This window comes from Rhinolophus hipposideros (genome assembly GCF_964194185.1).
Source record: "Rhinolophus hipposideros genome assembly, chromosome: 3".
NCBI lineage: Eukaryota > Metazoa > Chordata > Mammalia > Chiroptera > Rhinolophidae > Rhinolophus > Rhinolophus hipposideros.
In genome coordinates this window covers 93,400,547-93,421,845 of record NC_138049.1, presented here as the reverse complement: position 1 = coordinate 93,421,845, position 21,299 = coordinate 93,400,547, and positions in this window count along the sequence as shown.

The following is a 21,299-nucleotide window of genomic DNA, read 5'->3' as shown; positions in this document are numbered from 1 at the left end:
CCTCCAATATGCATGTCCCTCTTCTTCTTTGATAAAATAATTCCCATTTTTACCTGGACAAATTACCATACGGCTAACTGATCCCATTTTCAGGTGGCCTTTGTGGCTAGGTAAGGCCACACCACTAAATATTTACTAATGAGAAGTAATTAGCAGTGTTGTGTACTACTTCTGGGGAAGCTCCTTAAAAAGAAGGTTAACTCCTTCCAGTTTCCCCCTTCTGGTGAATGGACTGTGACAGCTCATCATGTAGTGTATAATTATGCACACTTATCTGCATGTGAACATATTACATGCATCCATTTATTCTAACAGTTCAGAATATAAGAGCATTTACATATATATGCAAGTGTGTGTGTGTAAAGTTTAGTGGTGAAGGAAGTCCAAAATATTTGAAGGAACTTACTTCCAATCTTGGGAAGAGGCTATGGTAACAATATATATGAGGCCTGACTATTAAGTTTGCAAACTTATTGCAATGATGTTGCTAACCTTTTTTGATACCAGAGGGATTATTCATTATGAATTTGTACCAACTTGGACAAACATTTAACCAAGTTTACTATTTGGAAGTGCTGAAAAGGCTTCATGATAAAGTTAGACAACCTGAACTTTTCACCAACAATTCATGGCTCTTGCATCACGACAATGCACCAGCTCACACAGCACTGTCTGTGAGGGAGTTTTCAGTCAGTAAACTCACCTGATCTGGCCCCCAATAACTTCTTTCTTTACCCTTAGATAAAGGAAATTTTGAAAGGAAGACATTTTGATGACATTCAGGACATCAAGGGTAATACGATGACAGCTCTGATGGCCATTCCAGAAAAAGAGTTCCAAAATTGCTTTGAAGGGTGGACTAGGCGCTGGAGTGGGTGCATAGCTTTCAAGGCGAGTACTTCAAAGGTGACCGTAGTGATAGTCAGCCCTGAGGTATGTAGCACTTTTCCTAGGATGAGTTCGTGATCTTAATCATCCAACCTTGTATACACTTTACTTTTGAGAATGATAGAAAATATTTGCAAGAGTTAGAATTTATAACCATGTTAGAGTCTGGGTCACATTTTATTAGGTTGGTGCAAAAGTAAATGTGGTTTAAAAGGTTAAAAATAATTGGAAAAACCACAATTGCTTTTGCACCAACCTAATAGTTTGCTTGGCCTGTAATGAAGTCAAAGGAAGCAGGTCTGCTAGTCCATTCTGATGGTGGCTATCATTTGTTGAGGCAATTTGCTCTTCACATTGAATTCCTTTCTCTTTATTATAGCCTGCTGGGGTTGGTATTTTCATAACATTATCAGGAGAGGAGACTGAAGGTCAGAGAGGTTAAAGAACTTTTCTAAGGTGTAACAACTAAGAATAAATGAGCAGAAAACAGAAAATTTTACTCTTTCTCTAATCATCGGTTAATAAATTTCCTGAAGTACTTAATATGCAATATGTGCACAATACTGTGCAAAATACAAATGAAAGTTAAAATGCAGCATCTACTAACAAGGAGCCACTGAGCTTAGTGGAGATACAAATTGAGGAACAGAAAAGGTGGACATGCGATAACCATACCTGGCTTACTCTTACAGCCAGCAAGTTCCAGGTACACATGAAAGATGCAGGATGAATTACCAAGAGGGCTTCAGTGAGGAAGCTGGTCAGCTCGGCCCAAAAGGAAGGATGAGGTTGGAATAGGAGAGAATGGATATTCCATGATACGCCTTATCAATCTAAAGATATGGAGATGAGAATGAGAGCTGTATGGGTATGGGGACAGTGAAGAAATGCCTGGACTGAACCAAACAAGCAGGTTCACCAATGCAGAGAAGATAGAGGTGTTTGGTGAGGCCATGTTTGCAGGGCCCTGAACGTTCAGCAGAGCCACATGGGTTTGAGGCAAGGAACACATGGTATCCAAAGACACCTCCTTCATGTATGGTTAGGGGACCAAGGCACTTTCATTTCATACTTTAAATAAAATGGACGTTCCATGTTGCGGGAGGTGTATGATAAATAAATAAAAGAAAAATAAAAATTGACTGGCTTAGAGGCTTTAAAACATTCCAGACTTTGTTTATACAGGGAAGGATTTTTCAAAGGTCATACTTCCACTGCTGTAATCACCTTTATATATCCGTGTTCAGTATTATTCTAGTTCCATAAACAAACTTAAAATAGGAGTTGATAATACCATCAGATTTTAAAAGGGGAAGAGCTTCATATTTCTGTATATCTACAGCCAAATATGTTTTTTTCAAGCAATGTCAGTAGTTTGGGAGAAATTGCAATTATGAAATGGGTTTAGGCAATTCACCAGGTATAGTTTCTTGTTAAAACTTAACAGGAAGCAAAGTGGTAAAGAAGGTGCATAAAAGTAAGATACTTGAATGCCTTGAAAAATCAGAAAAGAGAGAAAAGTTTAGGGATTTTAGGCCATGACAGAATCAGAAAACTGGAAGATACCTTAGAAATAATTCATGAAATCATCATTTTACAAAAGAGCAAAGTAAAACTCAGAGAGTAACTTGTCTATGGCAGAGAAGTGGTAGAATCAATACTGGAACCCAAGTCTCTGGCCTCTTAAATCCAGGATTACCCATATTCTGATCATGTTTTATTTTTCCTTGTATTTTTCTAGTATTCTGATGAAACAGAACACATTCAATAATTGTGCCCATTTTCTATCAGAAGGCAGCGTGTCTTAGAAGAAGCTAGGATATGCAGTGGAGTGTTCCTACTCCCCTAGTTCCCATGATACACTGCTTCCCTTTCTTCATGCCAGTAGTACGATTCCACTTTTATATCCCACAGCTTTGAAATCAACATTAAGATCAAAACTAAACAATCAAACCAAACAAACATAACACTAGTTCAACTTTGGGTTAATATTAGGCATGACTCTTGAAGCAATTCCTAAGAACTGAAAACATTGTGTGATATGGTAGCACTCTGTACAAGTGGGCTCCAAACCCTTCATGGATGTTCTCTAAGGCCTAAAAATATGGTTTGTTAAACAACCTTCTAAAATGGTGCTCCTAACCTAATCAGTCATTTTTAAAGTTAAGTTATTGTTTCATTAGGTTGGATGTGGTCCATGGGAAACAGCGTAGCCATCGAAGACCTAGACAGGCTGACTCTTCTCTACAATGCCGTGGTGGGGGCAATAGTTGGAAACTGTCCATAGTGACTATACAGCTGATGTGATGAATTCAATCATTACTTGTTGAGATTTTCTACTTCTTTAGACTATTTTAGGGAGCTGAGGACAGACTATTTCATTATCCAGGGACTCCTGTTAGCTTGGTTTGGGTGAAATAGCAAAGTAAAGTATCTTGATAAGCCCTGGTTCAGCATGTATATCCTCCCTGGTACTTGCTGAACAGCTTATTTCACACCTATAAAATAGGACACTAATTTTACTTTTTTACTAATTGATTCAATAAGTCAGCACTCTGTGAGTCATCATTGTGGGAACAAAGAACAAATATTCTGTTTCTCCCGTTGACTCTCCTATGGTGAATTGAAAAGTCTTTTAGGGGGAGATCAGTCCCAGAAAACTTTTCAGAAGGAAGCTGGAATGACACTCTCCTCTAGGCTCTTTACATTAGCTTGACTCCACCGCAAAGCAGGATGTGGTAACTTCTATTCCTATTTTCAGATGAGAACTGTGAAACTTTGAGAGTTTAAATAATTTGCTTAAACTCACCTCTAATAAGTGATGGAACGACAAAACTAAGTGTGACATTCACATGTTAAACTTCATGAAATTTCTGCATTTTTACTGATAATTTTTCTGATTGCCTGGTACTAAACTAGAGAAAACCAAACCAAAGGCAGATCTGCTTGAATGTTATTGACTCTCATGAAGCAAAAATAGAAGAAACCCAAATATACCCCCCTTTTCACATCAGAACTTAAAAAACAAAAACATCAAGTAGCCAAAAAACTAAACATGAACAATTCTCTTATTAGTTTAATGGGTTTAGTTAGCTTAATTAGTTTAGTTTAGGGTAATGTATGTAAATATGATATCTAGAACTTATTTTAAGTTTCTGATAAGCGTGTGTAAATATCCCATTTTAGAATCACAAGGCTTATGGACAAAGGATTATCTTCCTCCTTTTCCCATTGTGCCAAAATTTCATCTTTAATACTATAACGGTATTTTTGCAACTGTATTTTGATGCTAATAAGTGTACAGAGAGAGAAAAAAATAAACTTAAAATAAAATGTTAAAAATAAGTTGAGAAAACATCATGCAATACACGCTGTTTTACTTTTGGACTTCTCTAAGACTTTAATACGAGGTATGACAAGGAAGTTTGTGAACTTGTTGCAAAGATGTTGCTAACCTTTTTTTTTATATCAGAGGGATTATTCGATATGAATTTGTACCAACTGGACAAACAGTTAACCAAGTTTACTATTTGGAAGTGCTGAAAAGGCTGCGTGAAAAAGTTATACGACCTGAACTTTTCACCAACAATTCATGGTTCCTGCATCACAACAATGCACCAGCTCACACGGCACTGTCTGTGAGGGAGTTTTTAGCCAGTAAACAAATAACTGTATTGGAACACCCTCCCTACTCACCTGATCTGGCCCCCTAATGATTTCTTTCTTTACCCAAAGAGAAAGAAAATATTGAAAGGCAGATATTTTGAGGATATTCAGGACATCAAGGGCAATAAGATGACAACTCTGATGAGCATTCCAGAAAAAGAGTTCCAAAGTTGCTTTGAAGGGTGGACTAGGCACTGGCATCGGTGCATAGCTTCCCAAGGGGAGTACTTCGAAGGTGACCATAGTGATATTCAGCAATGAGGTACGTAGCATTTTTTCTAGGATGAGTTCACGAACTTAATTATCAGACCTCGAATACCAATGTTCGTGGACTGGTTCACAAGCGTATTTGACTACAGGACCTTTATTTTTGGAGGGATACATCTATGACCATCTTATGTCTACTGGAACATGCTTTAGAAAACATACCCAATACAACAGCTTCAAACTTAGTTCCCTGGACAGCCTAAAGCCTCAGGATTCCCAAGTTTTGCAAGACCTACAAAGAAAGCTGCATCTATGACTGCAACCATGTGATTAACAACTGAAGAAAATGGGTCCAAAATGAACTAAGTAGAGCTGTATTAATTTAAGTCAAATGAATGTAATATAGAGCTTGCTGAAGAAATCTTCAGTTATAAATCTAGATCATCCTTTGACTGGTTCTTCCTTATCATTCAGTACTTCTATGACCATCTGATCTAAAGCTCTTTTTGCCCTCTTCACATTTCTGGAGTAATTTCTATCATGTAATGCTGTTTAATTTTCCTCATAGCACTTAATCATCATCTGAAATCATCTTGTTGGTTTGTCTATACTCAGAATCTGAGATTCATGAAAATTGAGTCTTCTTTATAGTTCCAGTAATTACTACAGTGCCAAGTATATATAGAATAATGAAAGTTGTTTCATTTCATTCATGTGTTTATTCATTCAACAAATACTGAAAACTTCCCATGTGCCCCCAAACATTCTGGTTTGGGAATGCAACAGCAAGTAAAACAGATGTCCTTTTGCTACTTGAACTGTTTATACATTGGATTTTTTAAAAGTTAAACAAGACTTTGCATTTCCTTTGGGAATGGTACATCTTAAACCATTGTAATTATTATTTAAAAATTCAAATGATCAATACCTAATTTACCTAAATTCTGTAAACATGCATTTCCATATGATGTTTTTGTTGTGATGTATTGAAAGTAGAAGGCATGAAACATTTATGTATATTCCGTCACTTAATCCTGACAGCCACTGTCTGAAGTGGAGACAATTACATCTAGTTAACACAGGAAGAAATTGAACTTATGGAAATGACTTACCCCAAGACATTTAATTAGTAGATAGGTATCTGAATATAAGCCAACAAGATTTGATATCAAAGCCCACATTCTTTTCTACCACAACCATTGCCTTCATGTAATGTTAGTATAACCCAACAGGTATTACTAGAGAAAAAAGGTAAAGGCACGAAAAACATGACTGAGTCTGTGGGACCCATGTGTCCCATTGTGTAACCCTGTGAATTTTCTCTGATTCTTTGCAGTTACGGTCACTTTCTAAGCTCTGGGCAGTGCATCTCCTTCCATCCCAAAGCTCCTGTCAGGGCTGTAAGTAGGTACCTGCACCTTCTCAGAGGGAGTGGCTTCTATATTTCTGACACTTACTGTCTTCCTGATGGATAAAACCGAGCAGTACAATTTCATTATATGGATGTTGCAAAGGGAAGATAAAACTAATAAAAGAGCTGAAGGAAACCAGAGAAAAGAAGATAGGGAAGAAGAAGGCAAGTTCAAAATGACCAAAATTTAGCAATCATTTGGCATTCCCATTGTTCAAGTTACAAAATGTGTCTTGTTCTTCAACTGTTCAAGTTCTGTATTAATTTGTTGCGTGACCTTATCAGGTCTCTTTGCCCTTCTGTGTGTCAGGTTGATGACACTATAGAGTGTCAAGCCAGGCTTGGCCTGCTAACCTGGGATGTCCTTAGTGTGAGAAAATGATCCCTTGTATGTTTACATCACTGTTGTTTTGGAATTTCCTGTTATATGTGGCCAAATATAATCCTAACAGGAGACAACTGGCGTACATCTTTAGTATTAAAAATGTACATTTTGAAAGAACCCCTTGAGACTTGACTGAACACTGAAAGACCTGGTAAAGTGGTGATGTAAATAATGACAAGGAAAAAAAATAAGAAGGAAGAAGAAGAAAGAGGCATCGAAGGAGGGAGAGGAACAGGAAGAGGTAGAAGAGCAACAACAACAAACAATAATACACGGAGAAGATTCCCTTCAAATATAGACTGAAACTCTTCAATTGACATTCAGATAATATTTGCCAAACTGTGTAACATTGGAGGTCGGTCCCCTTACTCAATGAATGTATTTTTTCCCAAAGATTTCATTATTACATTCTCCTGTCATTCCCATCAAAACCCAGAAAACCAAGGTGCAGAGTTCCTATTGCATATAATAGGAAGCAACATTTTTTATCTTTTAAGTTAACTTGATCAAATACTCAGCTCATTCATTAACTAAATTTGTCAATTACTCCTTAATACTTTCCTCTCTGAGGCCAAAGTCTATCTGGGGTTTGTATCTGACTTCAATATTTCTTTCAAGCTTGAAATCAAAATCCCTTCCCTCTGCCTCCTTGATGCTCCAATCTGGAATAAGTTGGCCCTCTGATGAGTCTACAGGCCCAGTCCTGTCTACGGCAGACTAGTTAGAAGGAGCTTGTGGTAGGATGATAGCCATTCCCCAAAAGAGGACTATAATACTTCCCATGCTGATATTCAGCTAGGATATGCGATTTGTTTTGGTCAATGAAATGGGAGAAAATAAAATTTGAGAACTATAAAGGCTTCTGTTCACCCCTGATTAGAAAATGATTCTCTGGCTGAAGGAAAGAAAGATGAAGAGGAAATAACCAAGAGAGCTCACAGGAGAAATAGGAAGGAGGTGGTAGCATGATCTGAAAGGAATTGAAGATGACACAGGCTCTACTCTATCAACACCTTGCATTAGGCACAGCTGGGGACCAAAAAGGAGCCAGCTGAGTGTTCCAGGCCCCACCCTTGTGAATCTTGTACGTCTTCTGTACTCAAGAGCAGACTAGTTTTTCTTCCTGTTGGCATAAAATAAAGATTATCCTTAGCAGCGATCAGCATAATGCCTATTTATCAATTAGTAGGTGTGATACTCTTTTGAGCCGTGTGCCGTTGCTTCAGCCGAGTTTGACTTGCATTGTGTGGATAATTTCCTACATGGACAACCATGCCCACCACTCACAACACACAAACACCCATGGGGCTCATCAAACTTGCAGGGGTGGAGCTAAATCACTACACTCACCAAGTCATTTTTTTCTCTTTCATACCTGTAGTCACCCCAATCCTGGATCTGCCATCCATCTTTGCCTGCCAGGCATTTTCCTTCTGCAGATGAGCAGTTTTCTCTAGCATAAGCATTAGAGAGGACTTAATTGACCTCTGAGCACTTAACAATCATAACTCTACACTCATACTGTCTTCTTTACTAAAGAAGAATGCTCTAGCAAAGAAGAAAAGAAGAGAAAAGGGGAAAAAGAGAAAAGGGGGAAAAAAGAAAAAGAAAGAAAATAAATAATTAGAAAAACAAAACAAAAAAACAACAACTACCATGGACTTATAAGTGTCAAACTTCGTTTTTCCAAATCAGAAGGAAGTAATTCTAGCGCCCTTCCCCATCCCTAACACCACCCTGTTTTGGGCTTTTGAAGTTAGTGCTTGTGTTATTATTAATTTGCACCAAATGGATGCTTAGCAACAATCAAACATACTGTATTAAATATAAAACTACTTTCTGAAGTAGCTCTGAATTACAAAAACAAGCTCATTGGGACATAGCTCTTGAAGACACATATAAATAGAACATAAAAATTTGGCAAATACGTAAAGAGATTTCATCACATTCATTTATTGATGGATGAGCCTCAGTAAATCAAATCAGATAAAGTTTTAATCTGGTTTGAATTAATTTTGTTTCATTTTTTTTATGGTACTTGCACTCCAAAGTAAGAAAACTCAATTTAGTTTTCTTCATAGTATGGTAACAGAAATAATTTTGAAGTGATGTTAATTTAAAGCTTATTTAATTCAGATCCAAAGGACAGCACAGCATTTAAATTATGTTACATGGTTTTTACATAAATGTATAGGGTAAGTTATCTCCTGGAACTAACAATCCCCAATTTTTACTGGCTTCACATGGTAGGATTTTATTATTCCATCTTTACATTTCAAAGTGGGTTGGACTGGGAAGAGGTGACCTTTCTCCACACAATCATCCTGAGACCCAAACTTCTTGAATCTGTAGCTCTACCATCTCCTAGAAGCTGAAACCCTGACAGGGGAAGAGAACAGAGTGGTACACGAAGGTGTTTTATAGTCCAGATCTAGAAGTGCTGTACATCACTTTTGTCCACCTTGCATTGGTCAGACCTCTGTCACATGGCCACACCTAACTGAAAGGAAGGCTGGGAAATGCAAGGCTGCTGTGTTCCTAAGTGGAAATGGGATCAGTTTGGTGAAACCATTTCTGGTGATCTCAGCGGAGATAGGAAAAGGCTCCTTACTCAGCAAAGGAAAACCAGAGATAGAAGAAAGTGGCACTGTGTGAAAGGGCAAAGACACAAAGGGAGGGGTCTGCAGTTTCTACTTTTATCTTTCCAGCATGACAGAAGATGTGGATTGCAACATTAAAAAGAGCTGACAGCATGCTTCAGATGAATGAACTTTCTCTGGGTTCTGGAAGGTGTGGATATAATGCCCACCACTGAGGGGGTGACACAACTCTTCAGCCACCCTTAGATTTCACAACAGTTATTTCAGCATCCATTGTGTTTAATGATGCCCTATTTCCTATCTTTTGCAGTATTTAAATGTATTCATATAATCTTATGACAAAGAGGCATATTTTAGGAAGTCCCAGAAAATTCTCTCTCTCTCTCTCTCTCTCTCTCTCTCTTTCTCTCTCTTTCTCTCTCTCTGGGAGTAATGGGTGACTGTTGAGAAGGGAAACACATAGTGGGCTAAAATATACTAGTAAGCAATATTTCATAGAAACTAACTGCCTGGGAAAATTTGTGGAAGGTTGAATAGGTATTTTCCCCCAGCTATGCTATCAAGCATTATAGGTGTTATTTACCACCTACTGGTGGCTGTTGGAAATGTGTGGAAATTCTGTATCATCAACTGTGCTTGGCATTGACCACACATGGATTCTGTATACTGGTCCTGCAGCTTAATGGAATGTTGATGGAATTTAGCAGATATTTTCAGAGTGAAATCACTGGAGCATCTTGATAACATGGCTAACAAGCCAAAGTAGATACTTTTTATTACAGTTTAGTCTCCTGTCTCTGATTATGTTATTCCTCCCAATGATGGCCACGATAGGAAGTATGAAAACATTTAGAGAGGACATATTTTTAAAATAAGAGCTAAAGATGCACTCAATCATCCTGCTGGTAGACAGCATTGCTCGAAGAGAATTTAAAAGTCTCAGCTATGTTTGGGCTTGTAAATTACTGGAAGAGCTGATTGCCGACTTAGTGCTTAGTGTTGTGGGAATTGGAAAGGCTGCAGTGTAGTATCTGCAACATCTGTATGACTCACTCCTTTGGAGGCAATCTCTGACAGTGGCCTACAGAAGAAGCAAAGACAAAGTTCACAGCACAGATCCTGGAACCAAAATGTTGGGATTGAATCCTGGCTCACCACCTATTACCTGTGTGCCTTTAGGAAAGCTACTCAACCCGCTGTGCCTCAGTTTCCTCTTTTGAAAAATGGAGGTGTTAATACCTACATCTGAGGGTTATAATAGGTACCTGATATTAGAAGGTCTCTTGAAAGGGAGATAGTCTAATTCCTCTACTAATAGGGACGTCCTTGAGGGCAGTGTCTCTCTCTCCCTCTCTCTCTCTCTCTCTCTCTCTCTCTCTCTCTCTCCCTCTATTTCTATCTCTAGCTCTCTCTTTGCCCAGTGCCTGGAACTCTATCGATTCATTTCAGGTGATGAATGAATGACCTCAAATATAGTTTTTGGCTTTCCATGAAGCCATCTTGAATGACATATGATGTAGAAAAAGCTCAGCAAAATCTCAATGTGTACAATCGTATATTTTTATGAAGCTTAGACCATTTATGCAGACCCTGAGCTATGGGGGATAATACATTATTTTTATTTTTTACTTGTTTTTCCTTTTGGGCCAGATGAGAAATTAACCCAGTATGGGAAAGGATGCTGGGAAGGTAACTTGTGGGGCTAACAAGCTTTTTTTGTCTTTTATGTTTGGTTTTGGTCTTTATCTCCTCCAAAAGTGTGTTTTCATGAAAAAGACAGTTCCGGGATGCATTGAGGCCTCTTCCACAAGAGGAAGAAGAGAGACTAGAGATCTCTAGAAATTAAGTTAGGAAAGAACTGAAGTTGCTCACAGCGAGCTAGTTGAGGTGAATGTGAATTACACGGTTCTCAGATAAGAAGCTTGTTTGTCTAAAACCATAAGTAAGAGTCAGGACCTCTGTGACAGAAAACACGGAGTGTCAGTGCTCACAACTATCACAGAAAAACACAATTGGGTTTCTGACAAAGTGATAGCTAGAAATTTCCTAGGTCTAACAGTGCTGAGAGCTGCAGTAAATATTGACTTCAGTTTCCAGGGAAGTGTAGGGGGCTGGGAACTTGATCCAGCCACATTTTAAATTATTATCGTATCTTATAACTGTATGCCACTTGATAGGTTACAGAGTTCACAAAGTGATTCCGTCTAAACTCTAGGGTGAGGTAGCTATTGTAATGATCCCTGCTTTATAGGTTAGGAAACTATGGCTGAGAGAGGTCAAGTAGCAACAGAGCTAGTAAATGCATGAGCCAGAGTTAGGAGGTAGAGGATTGGGTCTGAATTCACTGTGCTTTCCACGGCTCCAAACTGCCTTTCCTTTCATCCCCTTCATGACAAAAGATGCAGAAAGGCCTATAACTTATTTACCCCCACAAATTTAATAATGTGTGACTTATTTACCCCACAAATTCTGCGTCAATGGGCAATATTTATCGCACGATCATGGGTGTGCAGCAATCAGAGGATATGAGGTTTGTGGAAGGTCTTACAGCTCCTCCAGGCTAGGCCAGCCTTCTCATGGGATAGAGGAGACGTGGGGATCCATTAGGTTCCGCTGTCAACCAGGACTCAGGTTAGAGCTTTTTCTTCTAAGCTCCACGATTCTGTCTATGACTGAGGCCTCCCTTCTTTATCCTGGGTTTTCTCAACAGGACAGGGGCCACTCTCTGTTGAGTGTTGCAACAACAACAACAAAAAATGTTACCTTAGAGTTCTAGTTCTTAAGTGAAAACTTTGCTTCCATTTCTTTTGATGGGGAAATGAATTGAAAATCAAAACACTATTGCCTATTTCCACCAGTGCAGGAAACTATAGAGCAAGCACCCCTGATTTCATACCTACCGTTCTTGATAAAGTATGGGAAACAACTTCAGGATGCTTATTTTATCAATCAGTTTGTTACATTTCTTGGAACTGAGGACCAAAATCAATATTTCCATACTGAGTGTTGTTCTTATTTGTTCTTCTTGGAAGAAGAAAGTGCTTATACAACACCACATTAAAAAAATCAATCAATATTTATAATTACTATTACAGCATTAATTTTTTATCATTATTACCTTTCAATCACAGCACTACTATTTCAAGATATATAAACCTTCAGGATGCACTAATATTGCAATTTATTCTATTTGTTCTTTTCTTCTGCACTAGAAGAATGGAATGTAACTATTTCTCATCACTTCCTAGAAGAATTTTAAGTCATTTCTATCTTTAAAACTTCGCTAGTTGTGGGTTTTATGGCCATCAAGGTCATCTTTTCATGTGCTGATTGGCTATGTGTGTATCTTCTTTGGAGAACTGTCGATTCTGATCCTTTGCCCATTTTTTGATTTGGGTTATTTGTCCTTTTTATTATTGAGATGGAATAATTCTTTATATATTCTAGGTATAAGTCTCTACTCAGATATATGATTTGCAGAAAATTCCTCCCATGCTGTCTTAATCCATTCAGGCTGTTATAATAAAATGACATAAGTTGGGTGGCTTATAAGTAATAGAATTTATTTCTCACAGTTCTGGAGGCTGGAAGTCCTCCATGGTTGGATTCTTGAGAAGGCCCTCTTCCAAATTGTAGACTGCTGACTTCTCACTCTGTTCTCTCGTGATGGAAAAGGGGCACAACACGTCTCTCGAGTCTCTTTTTATAAGGGCACTAATCCCATGGCAGAGCCCTCAAATGGCCCCAATCAGCTCTCAAAGGCCCTACCTCCTAATACCATTATCTTGAGTGTTAGATTTTCAACATGTGAATTTGAAGGGGCCACACACATTCAGACCATATAGCACGTGTTTTGTGCTGTCTTTTCACTTTTTTTCCTTTTTTTTAAAACTATTTTTATGCTGTGTATACAGTCTTATTTTATCCCTTTATTTTTACATGGCAATGCACCATTTGGTGTTTTGTTTGTTTGTTTGCTTGCTTGCTTCTTTTTTTAAGGAGGGCACAGCGCACAGTGGCCCATGTGGGGATCCAACCGGCAACCTTGGTGCTACCAGCAACGCGCTCTAACCAACTGAAGTAACCGCCACCCCCTATTTTCACTTCCCTGATGGTGTCTTTGGAAGCGCAAAAGTTTTTCATTTTGATGATGTCCAATGTATCCATTTTGTTGCTTGTGATTTTGGTGTCATATCTAAGAAACCTAAGCCAAGGTAATAAATATTTGCAGCTATATTTTCTTCTAAGACTATTATAGTTTTAGGTCTTATATAGGCCTTTAATCCCTTTTGAGTTTATCTTTGTATGTGGTATGAAGTAGGAATCTTATTTTATTCTGTTGCATGCGGCTATCCTGCTATCCCATACATAGTCTTTTGAATTAAGATTATATTATGCCCATTTAACATGTGAAGAAACTGAGGCTCAGAGGACTGAAATGATTGCCTCACTATTATACGAAATTAAAGAAGTAGAATTTGAACTTGAGTCTTCCACAATACAACTAATATTCTTTTTGTTATGCAAGAGTTGTCTCTTTATCTCGTATTTCTGATCTCAGAGAACCTTGGACATCAACTGGAATTTTTTTCACTATTTTAAATTGTTATTTTATTTACTTTTAAAAAGTAGAAGGTATTAATCTCTGTTAAACTAGTTCTGTCATGGTTAGTCTCATATGTTAATAACAGATAAATATTACATTAGACGTAACAGAAAATATTTTCTATAATCCATGAATAAAATTAATAAAACACATATTGGCCAGTTAACAGGTTGAGAGGGAAAGAATGAGTCACTTCTGGTTGCTTTTGGATCAACTTATTTCACATTGAAGTGATTAAAGAAAGGGAGAATTTAAAATAATATTTCTGATTGTCACATATGAAAATGTCTTCAACCATGCAACATATTCTGATAGAGTTAAACATTGTCCCTGTTCTCATACTTTTGCATAAGAAATGAATTAGTGGTATAATACTAACAAGACTTTTTTGATAAAGCAGAAGGAAAATTTCAATCTTAATAATAGAGTTGGTTAAAGTCACACAATCAACAATATTATTTACATTTGTTTTTTTCTTACTATGGCTATGCTTTGTGTTAAAGTACTCATTCAAGTGACAGCAACCGTGAAGAGTTTGCTTTATCAGTTTCATGGCAGTCCCAAGGCTTAGGGAGAGGAGTAACTCGCAAAAGTTCACACAGGCATAAAGTGGCAGAGTTGGGTTTTGAATGCAAGTTATTAGATATCAAATTTCGTATTCTGAACATCTATGCTCTACTCCCTACCTAATTACAAGCATGTGCCTAGTACACAGTAGGTGTTCAATAAATAATTTGTTTTTTAATGCCTCTTTTATAAGGGGATAACCTATGTGACTCAGCTAGAAATTCTTTTGTGTGGCAATCCTTTCTTATTTAATACACTGAAAATAAAGTACAACACTAAAATATAATTTTGACTGCAGTATTATGACTTAAAAAATGTTATTGCACAGCATATCCATAAAGTTATTTTAATGGCATCCATTGATACTCTTGAGTTGGTGGGCAGCCTGCTGGAACTACGCATAAATAAGTTCAGAATGAAATAAAATCAGATCAGAGAAAAGAGGACTAAAGACATGAAAAAGAATAGGAACCAGAGAATTTCATTTCTGAGGTGCAGCTAGTTTCTGCTGAAGTAGCAAACATCAGTGTCTCTTGCTCAAACTAGGTGTAGTGGACTGCAGGAAAGGACCCTTTGCTCGGACACTCAGGGACCCAGGGTGACGGAGGATCTGCCTTCTTGTTGCTGCATAGCTTCCTCATCATGATACCAGGAGAAGAGGGAAATAAAGACAAGTTATATTTCTATGTCTATGTTTCAGCTTGGAATTGACACTCATCGTTTCTACTTACAGCCCATTGGCCCAAATTGGTCACATGAGCCTTCATAACTGTCAAGGCCCTGGGAAATTTGCAGAAGCACCTAACATTCAGAGAGCAGTAAATGTCTCTGCCATACAGAGCTTATCTAGTCTAGGGCTTTTCAAAATGTGCCTCTTTGACCCCCGGGCTCTCAGAGGTGTGTAATGAGTTCTGCAAACAATGAAGTGTAGTCAACTAAACGTTGAGTTGCATTTATCATGTTTTATCTGCTTTTCTTATTGGGAGATCTATAAATTAATGTGTTGGGGAAAGAAAAGTTTTGCTACTACAAGAAATTGGAAATTTACTCATTTGTTCCTTTTTTTTTTTTTTTTTTGTATTCAAGAATCACTCACTTAAACTATCTGACCCAGAGGGTTGTCTTCACCAGCCACTGACCATCCTACAAGGGTATATAACATGACATTTCTCCAGCTTGGATTTCATCTTCTTAAACAGTAATGCCAAGATGTTAGGCTGATATCTCTACTTATGGATTATGGATTATGATCCTAAACATGCATATCTTCAGCAACAACAAACAACAATCAAAATCAAAGGAGAGCTTGCATGCATTGTGAAGTAAACACTGCATCCCTTTCTTTCGGTCCCTTTTTCACAATTCTTCCCCAAATTCCAAGCCCTTGAAGACACAGACATTTAGCTAGTTCCTGTCTCTGCCAGAAGAGAAAACCCACACATCTTCCTTACCCTATGGCCCATTGGGTCTCTAATGATCAGGGTTATTTTTTGTGAAGAAACAAGGTGGAACACTGCTCCAAAAAGAGCCAATTTCTATTATAGATAATGCACGCTATAGCATATTATTAGAACTTATCATATTTGTTCAACATCACCTTTATATGCCCTGACTAAAAAGATGCATTTTTATCAGATGTTTTTCTTGAAACAGTGAATGGTGCCCTCCCATATCCGCTAGGTTTCATTCAAGACCATTCTGTTGCATAGTTCTCACAACTGGGAGGGTCGGGGGCTTCTGGAGAAGGAAGCTGAGAAGAAAGGAAACTGTGGTACCCATCAGGAGTCCTTTTCCTGTTCCATTTGTAATGTAGGCTCTACAACAAATGAGCCACTTTGTTTTAAAGAGTTAAGAGAGAACCAAGAGTGTAGATTATGATGACAACAGGTCAAAGGTGCTGTGTGTTGGGGTTAACATTTTCTTTTTAGGAAGGATGCAGTGCTGTTTAGTGTTAGGAGGACATGTTCTGGAGGCAGACTCCCTGAGTTCAAATTCTGCTTCTGCTACTTGCTAGCTGTGTGACCCACTCTATCTCCAAGCTCCACTTCTCTCATTTGTAAAGTGGGGATAATAATAGAAACAAACCTAATGCACTGGATTACAGTGAGAATAAAATAAGTAGATGGATGAAATGGGATTAGCAAAGTTCCGGGCACACAGTAATTGCTCAAGTGATAAAGGGTCATATTGTTGGTTTCTAGAAAGTAGGCATTTGGTCAAGAAAACAAAGTCTATACAACTTACACTCTTGTCAGTAACAACTATAGCCATTTATTAAAATACCAAAATATAAGATTTTAAAACTACCAACAAAACTCTAATACGTTCTTATTTTAATTATCCAAGCCCAATATTAATGAAGAAAGATGGAGACATTTATTCTAAAAACATTTTTAAAACAAAAGACACTGTGCTAAGGAAAGCCAGGTGTCCCATTCCACTCCCCTCTGCAGACTCCTAGGCTGCTTCACCAAGAAGCGTGGGGCCTCTGAGCAGAGGGCTCACCAGCACCTCATTTGTGAGGGCTGTCCAGGGTCCTCCAGTGGAGAAAAAGTCATAGCCAGAACTCCACTTAAAAAGTTAAACAACTGTGGAGGATTACTTACTGCTATGGTTTGACTGTTTTCATTCCCCACTGCCCCACACACCCCAAATTCATACATATGTTGAAATCTTAACCCCTAAAGTTGAGGGTATTAGGAGGTGGAGCCTTTGGGAGGTAATTAGGTCATGAGGGTGGGGGTAACCTAAAGAGTACCAGGTGGAGGCAGAAGGAAGTGCAGGCAGAAGGCTGATAAAAAGAAATAGTTGGGACACTAGGCTTCTGTGAACTCAAACATAAGTGTAGTGGGAATAAATGAGTGAGAGAGCAGGGAGGGTAGAAAGGCTGCGGCCAGAGGATAGACTGTCTTGATTTAAAATTTCAGAGGTCAAGCAGCTAAGTGTAGAGTGACAGTGTTCAAGTGTTGACATAGGAGGGATTGCAAAGTGCTGGTTAAGTAAAGGGAATAGAATTGTGAATGTAATTTGCATGGTATTTTAATACAAATGTGAGATCACCGATATGCAGAACGTCCATGTGGACGTAGCTATTTTGGCACATGTGATAAAAAGAATCAGCCCTCCTTTTCCTTGTTCCAAGACATGGGCACAGATTATAACTTCATTTTTATTTGCTAGCCTGGAACAGAAGAGTTCATGTATTTATGGACAGAACTGCAGAACTCAATGGTGGTGCATTCTTTTTTTAAAGTGCATAAACTTGTCAGCTGACATTTGTCCTTACCAAGCAGTAACAAGGAGGTAAACACTAGCCCTGAGTGGCTGTAATTCAGCTGAAATGTATATAATATGCAAATACGGTGTTTCATTTTAGGCCTCACCTGCTTCGGAAAATACTTCCCTGAGAACACACCTGCCATAGTTAGCAAAACCTGCCAGATTACACCATGCAACTCTCCGATCTGCTGTGGTCTTCTACACTTTCGTCAGCCCCTTCAGTCTCCAGACCTTTAAACTAAGCTACACCCTACTGGCAAAGATTCAAAATCACTGTGTTAGGAGATCCAAGATGGTAGAGTAGATAAACACTATGCTTGCCTCATTCTGTGAACACATCAAAATTACAACTAAATTATAGAACAATCAACCTGGAGAACTATCTGAAGTCTAGCTGAACCGAAGTTTAAAGATATAAAGAAGAAACCACGTGCAAACTGGTAGGAGAGGTAAACATGCGAAAAGGGCTTGTCCCACACCCACCTGGGGCAGTTGAAAATTGGGAGAGATATCTCAGCTACAGAGATTACCCACAAAGGAGTGAGGCACCCCAGCCCCTCACATGAGGCTCCCCAGCCCAAGTGCTGATGCCCGGAACAGGACCCCCACACACACAACTTCTGGCTGTGAAAACCTGGAGAAGCTGACCATTCAGGTGATATGGAAGGCTGTGGGAAACCCAGACATCCTCTTAGGGAGTCCGCGCAGGCACTCACCCTGGGCTCCAGCGGAGGGATGGTGACTGTGGAGACATCGGAGACATACGGTAAGAGACTGAGTAATGTACCTTTGGGGCAAGGATTGGAGGTACAGTCCCCATTTTCCCTTCTGTGGGGCCCTACTCCTATGCAGCCGGCAGGTAGGTGCCATGTTTCCTGTGTTGAGCCCACCCCCACAGGCCAAATCTGAATTTGATTGGCCTGGTGAGCTCTGCTGCTCACACCTGCTGACTCATTGAGACCCTGCCTCACCCAACTTGCCTAACGCAGAAGGCTTTATCACCAGCTAAACCTATGGAAGCCAGCAGGTGGCAGCAGGCTTCGGAGTGTCCTGGATTTTTATGGAGCTACCCCAGATCCGTACTGATGGCAGACATCCTCAGTCTGCAGCGTGGCCTCCCCACGTGCCTCCAGGTACAACAAAGGCAGCAACCAACTAGATCACTTTGTAGCTCCTACCAGGTACTCCCTGACTGGTCACAGGCAGTGGATGACCTGGGCCTGCACCAGAACCCTTCCCAAAAGGCCTGAGAACCAACATACTTAGAGGTGGCTTCAGGTCACATCAGAGCACCACCCAATTAGCTCCACAAGTGGCGCACACAAAGGGCAGTCTCAATAGGCACCAGAGCCCACTGGGGCAAATCCCTCTCTGAGGGGTAACCTTTCCTGCACAGTAGCCCATAAGCTGTGGGCTACCCCACAGATAGTCAGCCTGAGAGTCAATACCATGCACTGACATGCCAACAGCAATCAAGGCTCAACTATAATGGGAAGGCACACACAACTCACACAAGGGACACTCCTGGAGCAGCCAGAGCAGGTGAGCAGAGAGACTCTTCCAGGGCCCCACTCGGCACCTACTACATAAGACCACCTGGGAAGATTGGGAGACATAGCAGCCCTACCTAATACATAGAAACAACACAGAAAGGCAGCCAAAATGAGGAAACAAAGAAATACATCCCAAATGACAGAACAGGAGAAAACTCCACTTTTTCTGGAGTTTTAAACACAATGGAGACAAGCAACCTACCAGAGTTCAAAATATGGTTATTAGGATGCTTGAGGAGCTTGGTGAGAATTTCAACAGAGAGACAGCAAGCATAAAAATGGACATAGAAACCATAAAAGAGAACCAGTCAAAAATGAAGAATTGAAATGAAGGGTGCACTCGAAGAAATCACTAGCAGACTAGATGAAGCAGAAGAATGAATCATCGATTTGAAAGACAAAGTAGCAGAAAATATCCAATCAGAACAGCAGGAAAAAAAAAAGAATTAAAAAAATTGGGATAGTTTAAGAGACCTCTGGGACAACATCAAGTGTACTGGGAATATATGAGTGAGTGAAAGACCTGGGAGGGAAGAAGGCTGCAGCCAGAGGATTGACTGCTTGATTTAAAATTTCAGCGTAAGAGTAAGGGTAAAATGATTCAAGTGTGGCCATAGGAGGGGATCACAAAGTGCTCATTAGGTAAAGAGCAAAGAATTGTGAATGTAGTTTGGATCATATTTTAATACAAATGCGAAATCACCTATCTGCAGAACGTCCATGTGGAGGCATCTGTGATAACAAAAATCGGCCCTCCTTTTCTTTGTTCCAAGACAACAACACACTCATCATAGGGGTACCAGAAGAATCTATTTGAAGAAATAATGACTGAAAACTTTCCTAACCTGGTGAAGGAAATAAACATAGAAACCCAGGAAGAACTGAATCCGCCCCCCCACCCGAATGAACCCAAACAGGCCCACACCAAGACACATTATAATTAGAATGGCAAAGGTTAAAGACAAAGAGAGAAACCTAAAAGCAGCAAGAGAAAGGCAACTAGTAACTTATAAGGGAGCTCCCATTAGACTGGCAGCTGATTTCTCAACAGAAACTTTGCAGGTCAAAAGGGATTGGCACAAAATATTCAATGTGAAGAAAAGCAAGGATCTACAACCAAGATTACTTTACCCAGCAAGGCTGTCATTTAAAGTCAAAGGAGAGATAAAGAGCTTTCCAGAAAGAAAAAGGTAAAGGAGTTCATTGCCTCCTAACCAGTATTACAAGGAATGTTAGAGGGATTTACGATGGAAAAAAAATCAAAATTATGAATAATAAAATGGCAATAACTACATATCTATCAACAATTACTTTCAATGTAAATGGATTAAATATTCCAATCAAAAGACATAGGAGGGCTGAATGGATCAAAAAACAAAACATATATGCTGCCTACTCTAAGACTCACTTCAGATTGAAAGACACACACAGACAGAAAGTAAAGGATGGAAAAAGTTATTTCATGGAAATGAAAAACAAACACACAAACAAACAGACAAAGCTGGGGTAGCAATAGTTACACCAGACAAAATAGACTTTAAAACAAAGGCTATGACAAGAGGCAAAGAAGGACCCAGTAAGCCCTCTTCTGGGTATTTATGTGAAAAAAAAATGAAAAAAACACAAAAACCAAAAACCAAATTGCTACCTCAAGGGGACATTTGTAGCTACATGTTCATTGCAGCATTGTTTACAATGACCAAGATGTGGAGGCAGCCTGGGTCTTTGTCCATAGAAGAATGGATAAAGAGGAGGTGGTCCATATATACAGAGGGTGCCAAAAGAATGTATACACATTTTTAAAAAATGAAAAAATCTATTAAAATTGTAATACTTGATATATACCAAAAAGAAAAGATGAATACAAGTCATGTTTGGCTTCTGCGATTACAAGAGGTGCTCAAAGAGGTTACCATCAGCGTCCAGACTCTTCTGATGACAGCAAACTACTGCGTAAGCAACATTGACCAAAGTTTCCACTTGTATACATTTTTTTGGCACCCCGGTCCAATGGAATATTGCTCAGCCATGAAAGGGAATGGGTTCTTGCCATCTGCTGCAGCATGGTTGGACCTGGAGCGTATTGTGATGAATGGATGTCAAACAGAGAAAGAGAGATGCAATGTTATTTCAATTA